Genomic DNA, 9,599 nt, shown 5'->3' with positions numbered 1-9,599 from the left:
TATTTCTAACAAATGTGAAAATGAAACCCATCAATTGAAAATAATTTTGTTTGTAACGTACAATGAACTTTTTATGTATGAAATTTCATCTTTTTTTTCTTTTTTTTCCCCAAACATACCAAGTCATATGAAATCAATGGAAGTTATGAAGTATTTCCGAACACACTACTCAAATAAATATTGATTGGCAATGCTCAACAATGTCCAAAAATATATATATCTTCACCAGCAAAATTTTCCTGTGACCAATTCCCAAAACGTTCTAGGATCTAACTATCCTAAATTAAAAAAAAAACCTAGTATATATATATATATTGAAAGTAATAAATTTAGAACAAATAAATGAATCTCGATGAATGATTTCTGAACGGGGAAAATGAGTATTGCATAAATTATACCACATTAGTTGTTATTATCTCTCAGGCTGTTGGTTGTTGAATCTCCTTGTATAGTTTTGTTTATCTTTTGTGAAACAGTATTATCAAGGAAACCTGTTGGGAAAACCTTATGCAACTTCTAAATTGAGTGGGAAAGAGGAAAATAAAAACTACGGCAGACTTTTCTAGCTAATCAACACTTCCCATAAACATACAATAAGAAATAAAAAGCTTTTCACCTTACCAAGAGAAAACAGAAAGAAAAAAAAAAAAGGAACTGGAACCGGGAAGAAACATGAGGATCAGCTTTAACATAACTGCAAAAATTTATTAAGTACTTGTTCTGCTTCAGCTGTCAGCTATCAAGAAGGTTTGGTGCTTGCAGAAGGCTTCGTTTCAGGACCCTGGGAATGGTTTCCGGAAGAGTCTTGGTGGCGATGAGCGGATGGATTTGCTGCAGACCTGTCAGTGGTTGAACCATTAGAGCCGTGACGACCATAAGGACTAGCAATTGCTTGGGTTGAGTCAGTAGTGGATTTGGGAGGTGGCTCGTCCCCTTCCAATGTTAGCTCTGGTGGGAGGACTCGAGAGGCTTGGCGTCTGTGGCGAGACATTGCTGGCTGGTGTATCTGTCTGTCTTTGCGCTGGCTGCTCTGGGCCAGTTTGAGGAGGAGAATTATATTCTAAAGAAAGATATTGGACACGCGCAAGTTGTGTGCGTGGTGGAGCTTTTAAGTGCCTGCTCTCTCTCTACATAAAAAAAAAAAAAACCCACGATTGTGATTGAAAAGTCACCATCCATCTCTTACCATTGTCTGCTATTTAGGATAAGATAAATAACAATTAATAAAATAGTTATTTAATAAAAATAAAATAAAATAATTTTATGTAATTTGGTACAATAAAAAAAAGAAGATAAAAATTGTTATTATGTTTTATTACGGTATTTAGTTAGTAAAATAAACCTTAAAATAAAAACAATAATAGATAAAAAAGATAAAAATACTCTTTATTTATTAATATTTATTTTCATCAAAATACTATATTGTGTTACTTTCATCAAAATAATACATCGTATATATTAGTTTAATGCAAAGTTCTACCTTGGCACAAATAAAAAAGAAAGAAAAATTTTTAAGACTTTTAGAAACTTATCTAGATAATATTTTTTTTTAAATAATGTTTTTTATGTACAATATTTGATAAAATAAAAACTCAGCAAGAAAGAAGTTTTTACCCATTGTATAAATGTTATGCACCTTTTAATAATTTTGGTCAATTCAATTAAGAGAGTTGCAAGCCAAGGACATTAAACAAAGAACAAAAAATAGGACAGCAGTAAACTAAGCCAATAACATCATACAATGAACAAAAAAGTAGGGCACTTGAGCACATTCAATTCAACTCATTTTCCTTTACATCAAACAAGTACATGATCACAGGCAAAACTGGAAAAATGGATGATGCATGAGAGTAATGTACCTGGAAAGGTGGACAAGAGAGATGTTGTGGCGATTGGTGGAGCTAGAAATGGTGGAAGAGAACAATGCGGTTGGAACAGATGGAGGGAGAGGAGGAGGAGAGAAAAAATGATTTTATGAGTAGGATTGTAATTTTCTAAACTTATGAGGAATAATTTCATCTTATTGATTTTGAAAGCTATTCTATGTCGGTTGACTTTAGTTAAAAATAAATTTTTATTGATTTTGAGGAATTTTTAAAACTTAAAAATTATTATTTCTTACCAAATTACCAACCAAACAAAGAGAGCAAATAATAGTTGGGAATAGAGGGAGATTAGTTTTGCTATTCCCCATACCAAAGGTGTTCTTGGCGTATAAGATTTCTACTTCTTGATTACTTCAATTACTTAAGATATCATGTTAAGAAAATACAATTGAGGCTAAATTTGTTCTGTTTTATGTTGATTAGAATACAAAATATATTTATAAAAATGTTTGGTTAAATATGTAGAGATATATCTTATAATTAATATAAATATATGCTAACATTTAATATTGCTCTAATAATATTTACCTGGGCGATGAAGGTAGGCTTGGCCCTTATGGAGAAGATGTGATCTTTAGCTTTTCCTCTCAAAATATGTATGCAAGCAAGAACTTAATTTCCCATAATATCCATTTTGAGGAACGGCTCTTTATTACTTGTATGCCTTCATTGGGAATCAGCTGTTGGTGACTTCTGGTTACCCTGATTTCAGTTTTTTGGCTTCATGAATTGTCATGTTTCACATGTTCAGCTCCTTTGAACTGATCCGTTTAAAAGCACTTGCAAGAGCATGGAACCTGGACACAAGACATGCAAAGCGACAACACCCCCCAGCCTAATCAGATAGCAAACTTTACACTTTAACTGAAGACAAACACAACTAAAACGTGAAGAAAAGCATGTAACTGATAAAACGTAAGAAAACAAAATTGAACAGTAAAGAGTCATCCCTGATATTGGTTCATAACTTCATTATACTGAAAAAGAAGATATTACCCTGTCTTCTTTGATAAACTTCATTCACCCTTCCGTCCAAGATTCAATGCAACTCTGAATGAGTACCTAATGGTTCATAAGTTAAGGTATATAAATTAAGCTCATAAATGTTTGTGAGATTTGAGAAATATCTAAGTTTTACCCATAAGAACATCCTTGTCATATGCAGTTGACAAATTATTCTCTAGATTCACCTCAACAACAAAAAAAAGATAATAATAAATTCAAATTAGATTTTCAGACAAATAACGGCCTAGGGAGATTGACGGTCCACCAAAATTTGTACTCAACTAGCCGAAGATGACTGGTGCATGCATATGTAGGCTACCTAACGAACCGATAGGAGAAATTTTGAACTGTTTTCGTTTGCTTTGAAGCATTGTCATTTTCGTTGCTTAAATTTTTTGTTTCTTGTCAAATGCCTTGCACTCCTCATTCGTCAACATTGCTGTTAGACCTAACTGCTATCTGTCCAATTTTCGATTGTCATTTTGTTAATACCCTGCAAATTGTGCAAACCAGAAAAGTACAATTCCAACATAAAATGAAAAAAGAAAAAGAAAATTTTTACCAGCAACTTGTGGCTAATATGAGATAAAAAAAATAAAAAGTTATAATTATCTAAGGTCACTTATATGACAAATCGATAGATTTACAATATTCTAATTATCTAATTAAATCCCCACCTTATATAATTCAATTAAATAAAAAGGGAAGAAATAAATTAAAATGGCCTAGATTTGAAGGTAGTATTCGTTATGAATATTTTTATGAATATACATTTATATTATATATATTTAGATTTGAATGTAGATTAGATTGGATTAAGATTAGAATTTAATACACTTATCTAATTTTTTTTTATTATCTTCATCTTATAAATTTTATTTAAAACAGATCATTCACTTCATTTATAAATAGACATTTAAATAAGATTTTCTTTCTCTCTTCAAATACTTTCTTTTATAGTTATTTTCTGACTTCTCTTTCTTTAGTTCTCAAATACTTTCTTTTATAGTTATTTTCTTTCTTTAGTTGTTCTTTCGAGTTATCTTTATTTATTCTTTTAAGTCATATTTCATAACACGTTATCAACATGATTTTCTAATATCTCAAATTTTGATATTATTTTATTTTTATCATTTTTAAGTTTCAAAAGGATTTCAATGATTGGATTTTAATTTTTGGTTTTAGCAAATAAGATAAATGTTGATATTATTTGGTTTTCATCATCTCCGAGCTTTATAAAGATTTCAATGGTTAGTCTTTAATTTCTGGTTGTAGGAAATCATGTAAATGACTTGATATCTCTTTACTGTTTCCATTCTCTAAAAATCAACCTTAATATGTGTTTGGCTATCATGTATTATATATTATATTTTGTCCATTTATTGAAAAGTGGATTTGTTATTATATAGCTACCAATGAAAAATCATGAATCCATTCATTCCTTGAAATGAATGCGACATCATTTAACAATTATGGTCATAGATATAAAAGAAGTCGCTATAATAATTTACATTAATCACTCACTATTCTAATTCTAAGAATAACTTTACCCACCAAAAGTGGATATATAACTTTACCCACCAAAAGTGGATGGATAATTTTACTTACTAAAAAGTGAATGGATACCTTAACTCACTAACTCACTAACTCACTAGAAGTGAATAACCCACAAAAAGTGGATGGATACCTTTAACTCATCTAAAATAGATGAATATGAAAAAATAAAAAATGGATAGAATAAAATAAATATAGAAAATGTCTTGTCATCAATGTGACATGAAAGGTCATTGGTCACGTACCTGTACATCTTGCATTTTATAAAGCATCATTAAAAGCTAAAACATGTTGTGATGATTTTAACCATGGTCAAGTTAATCTGTTGTTGATTTTCTTGTCTACCATGAAAAAGGAATTGATCATATGATTGCTAATGGAAATATCTATTATTGATTTTCTTGTCCACCTTGAAAGAGGAATTGATCATTTGATTGGTAATAAAAATATCCAAGAATGAAATTTCTTAATAGTTTGTTCATATATTTTAGTATAACTTTATTATAAAGATACTTTTGTATGTTCTCATTATATTTAGATGATATGTTTTTATTATATGTTTTAATTATATATTTAATATTCTCTTATGTTAACTTACAAGTTTCTTATTATGTATTTTATCTTATTAATGAAAAATATTGATATTCATATTGTTAGATCCAAGATCAATGATGCAAATATATATCTAGTAGACATTACTATAATGCACACTATATTTAAAGAAAAGAAATATTTTTTCCACTTGACAATAGAAGAAACTAATGTCAATACAAGTATAAGATTAATTGAAGGCTTCGGAAGAGCCAATATTTTACTACCTTGAGGAATTAATTTTATAATAGAGGAAATATTATTTTCAATGTTTCAAAGAAATTTATTAAGTTTTAAAGATATTCGTTTGAATGGATATCATATTGAGAGAATAAATCAAAGAGACACTTAATACTTCTATATTATATCTATTATCTCGAGTAAAAAGTGTATGTTGAAAAAAAAATTACCTGTTTTGTTCTCTAGATTGTACTACACAAATATTAAAATAATTGAAACTAATACTTTAGTAAACCAGAAGTCTATTAATAATTTTAATGTTTGGCATGACCAATTAAGCTATTTCGGATCAATAATGATGAGAAAAATTATTAAAAATACATGTAGTTATGCATTGAAAAACTAAAAGATTTTTCAATTTAATGAATTTTCTTGTGCTGCTTGCTTTGAAGGCAAATTAATTATAAGGCCATCATTAGTTAAAGTTGAGAGTAAATCTCTTACATTTTTTAAAACATGTTCAGGGTGATATATGTGACTCGTACAACCATCATGTGAATGATTTAGATATTTTACAATTTTAATCGATGCATAAGCTAGATGATCACATGTGCTTATTATTAGCTTGCAATTTGCCATTTGCAATCATTCATTGTAAGCACATTTTCCTGATTATGTAATCACGACTATTTGTCTTTATAATGTTGGTGAATTTACATCTTAAACCTTTAATAAATATTGTATATTAGTTCGAATAACTATTGAACAACATATTACTCATGTTTATGCACAAGACGATTCAACAGAATCGTTTATTAAACACTTCCAACTGATTGTAAGACCATTGTTTATAAAATCTAAACTCCCAATTTCTGTTTGGGGGCGTGCCATTTTGGATGCAGTAGCACTTGTACACATTGGGGCAACGAGTTATTATAAATTTTTCCTTATATAATTGGTTTATAGTCAAAAACTAAATATTTCTCATTTTAAAATTTTTAGATGTGCGGTATATGTTCCAATTGCTCCTCCACGACACATAATGATGGGTCCTTAAACGAGGTTAGTAATATATGTTGGATACAATCTACATCTATAATTACATATCTCGAACCCTCGATAAGATTTGTTGATTGTCATTTTGATGAAACAATTTTTCCAACATTAGGGGGAGAAAATAAACAGCTAAAAAAAAATATCTTGGATTGTATTATTATTATTTAGTTTTGATCCTCATACAAATAAATGTGAACTTGAAGTTCAAAATATAATTTATTTGTAAAATATAACAAATCAATTGCTAGACGTATTTACTGACTTAAAGAGAATAACTAAATTTCATATACCAGTTGCAAAAGCTCCCATTAAAAGTGATGTCCATACAGGACAAGGCATGCCAAAAGCGTGAGAGACCAATCGGTTCTGAAGATAAAATCTTCGAAAGAGAAAAGGAACAAATATAGAAGATAGTCAAAAAGAGAAAACAAAAACTCTAGAAGAGACTTTTGACATAATTAGTAAAATTTTAGAAGAAATTCAAGTAACTGAAATCAGTGAAAATAAATAGATCTCAATAAATTATGTTATAATGGAAAAAGATGGAACCATAATTAAATAAACGTCAATGATATTTTTGTATATAATATAGTGCTTAATATTATTAAGGAAAATGAAAATTTTGAACGTACATCTGTTGAAGAATGTAGAAATAAAAATAATTGGCCAATGTGGAAAGATGCAATTAAGGTGAAAATCATTTGCAAAACATGAAGTTTTTGGACCTATAGTCTGTACACCAAATGGTGTCAAACCAGTGGGATATAAATGAGTATTTGTGCAAATACGAAATGAGAAAAATGAGATTATGTGATATAAAGCACTGCTTGTATCCCAAGGTTCTATCCAAAGACCCAATATTGAGTATGAAGAGATATATTCTTTGTGGTGGATACAACAATTCTATATTAACTAGTCTGACAATAAATAAGAGAATTGAAATGCATCTAATGAATGTAGTTGTAGCCTATTTATATGGCTCACTTGATAACAATGTCCATATGAAAATCCTTAAAGGATTCAAGTTACTTGGAGCTCAAAATTTGAATTCTAGGAAAATTTATTCGATTAAATTAAATAAATCTTTATATGGATTAAAGTAATCCTGACGCATGTGGTATAATCAACTTAGTGAATATTTGTTGAAAAAAGGTTATAAAAATGATTCTATATACTCATGTGTTTTTATAAAAAGATTCATATATAAATTTATGATAATTGTTGTTTATGTTAATGACCTAAACATTATTAAAATTCTTGAAGAGCTATCAAAGTTGTGGATTACTTGAAAAAAGAATTTGAGATACGAGACCTTCAAGCTTTTTTAAATCTGCAAATTGAGCATTTGGCAAATTGAATTTTTATCCATCAATCAAATTATATAGCAAAACACATCCATTGAGTTCACCAATGATTGGTCGGTCATTAAAAGTAAAAAAAAAAAAAACTCTTCTGACCTTATAAGGATGGTAGAGAATTTCTTGGTTTTAAAGTACCATATCTCAGTGCCATTGGAGCACTAATGTATCTTGTTAGCAATACATGACTTGATATATAATTTACTATAAATTTATTAACAAGATATAATTCTTCTTCAACTCAAAGACATTATAATATAATCAAATATATACTTCAATATCTTCGAGGAATAATAGATATTGGCTTATATTACTCAAATGTATCAAAATCAAATTTAATTAGTTACGTAGTTTCAGAATATTATTCAATCTCATACATGTTATTTTTTCATATGTGGAGGTATAACTATTTTATGGCGTTTTGTAAAACAAACTATAATTGTTACTTCTTTTAACTATGCAAAAATTTTAACAATTCACTAGGAAAGTTGTGAATGTGTTTGGTTAAGATTTATAACTCAACATATTTGAGAAACATGTGGCTTGTTTACCAAAAAGGAAATTCCAACAACGATATATAAGGATAATGCTGCTTGCATAGCACAATTAAAGAAATGATACATTAAAGGTGATTGAACAAAACATATTTCGCAAAAATTCTTCTTCACTTATAATCTCCAAGAAAATGATGATATTAGTGTTTAACAAATTTGTTCAAGTGACAATTTCGTAGATTTGTTCATCACAGTCCTTCCTATTACAACATTTGAAAAGTTGGTATAAACGATCGAAATGCGCTATTTTAAATATCTTAAATAATGTAGTCATCAGGGGGAGCAAAATACACAATGTACTCTTTTCTTTTATCAAGGTTTTTCTTACTAGGTTTTATTTGGAAGGTTTTTAATGAGACAATATTTCAAAAACGTATTCTTAAAAAGAATTATGTACTCTTTTTTCTTCATTCGGATATTTTTCCCATGAGGTTTTTTTCTAGTAAGATTTTAATGAAACGTATTCTTAATACAATGAATATTCAAAGGGAAGTATTATGAATATTTTTGTAAATATCCATTTATGTTATGTATATCTAGATTTGGATGTAAATTAGATTGGATTAAGATTAGAATTTAATCCATCTATCTAATCCCTTAGTATTCTTTTCATTTTGTAAATTTTATCTAGATAAGGGGTATTAGTCTATAAATAAGTCTATCACTTCATTTGTAAATACACACTTGAATAAGATCTTATTTCTCCCTCTAAATACTTTCTTTTATAGTTATTTTCTTCCGTCTCTTTCTTTAGTTCTTCTTTCAAGTTATCTTTATTTATTCTTTCAAATTATATTTTATAACAGTATTTTCTTTTTTTTAATGAGCATTTGTTTTGTTTTTGGATAAGTAATTTTTTAACAAAAGATATAAAAAAAACTTGTTACAGAATAAAAACAAACTCTTAAGCACAAACATCAAAAGATAGAGTTCTATATACAAAAATAACAAACATCAAAAGATAGAGTTCTATATACAAAAATAGAGGTGGCAGACAAATAGCTTTGGTGTGATTTGAATTGGATCATTTTGGATTCAAGTTATTCTAATTTGGATTATAATGGATTTAAATTGTTTCAGATTCCGATTGTTCCAAATTTGGATAATTTCAGGTTCAGTCCATTTGAAGTTTTAATTTTTGATCTTGAGTTGTCTCAAGTTTAAGTCGGGGCTAGGCTTAGGTTAGAATAAAAATTAAATTTTACATTTTTAGTATTAAGTTTGAGTTATACAACTTTGGGTTGGATTAGGCTCAAGTTTAAATTGTGTAATTTAAATTATTGCGAGTTTATATCATTATAAGTTAGAGAAATTTCAAATTTGAATTTTTCTGAATTCGAGTCTTTAACTTTTAATAAATTTGAATTTAATAAAATTTAAATTAAGTTTTTTTAAAACACAGATTTGGGTTTGAA

General features: G+C 28.4%; 1 long non-coding RNA gene across 1 annotated transcript; it reads right to left on the bottom strand.

Annotated features, from left to right (window-relative positions):
• LOC18589986 lies at window positions 495-2,949 on the bottom strand. Its single transcript, XR_001929187.1, has 3 exons — window positions 2,883-2,949; window positions 2,415-2,683; window positions 495-1,127 (listed from the first exon to the last, which is right to left on the bottom strand). It is a non-coding gene; the product is annotated as an uncharacterized LOC18589986 (long non-coding RNA).

This window comes from Theobroma cacao, chromosome 9, assembly GCF_000208745.1.
Source record: "Theobroma cacao cultivar B97-61/B2 chromosome 9, Criollo_cocoa_genome_V2, whole genome shotgun sequence".
Classification (NCBI taxonomy): Eukaryota; Viridiplantae; Streptophyta; class Magnoliopsida; order Malvales; family Malvaceae; genus Theobroma; species Theobroma cacao.
The sequence above is the reverse complement of the archived record's forward strand: the minus strand, read 5'-3'. Positions and strand labels throughout refer to the sequence as shown.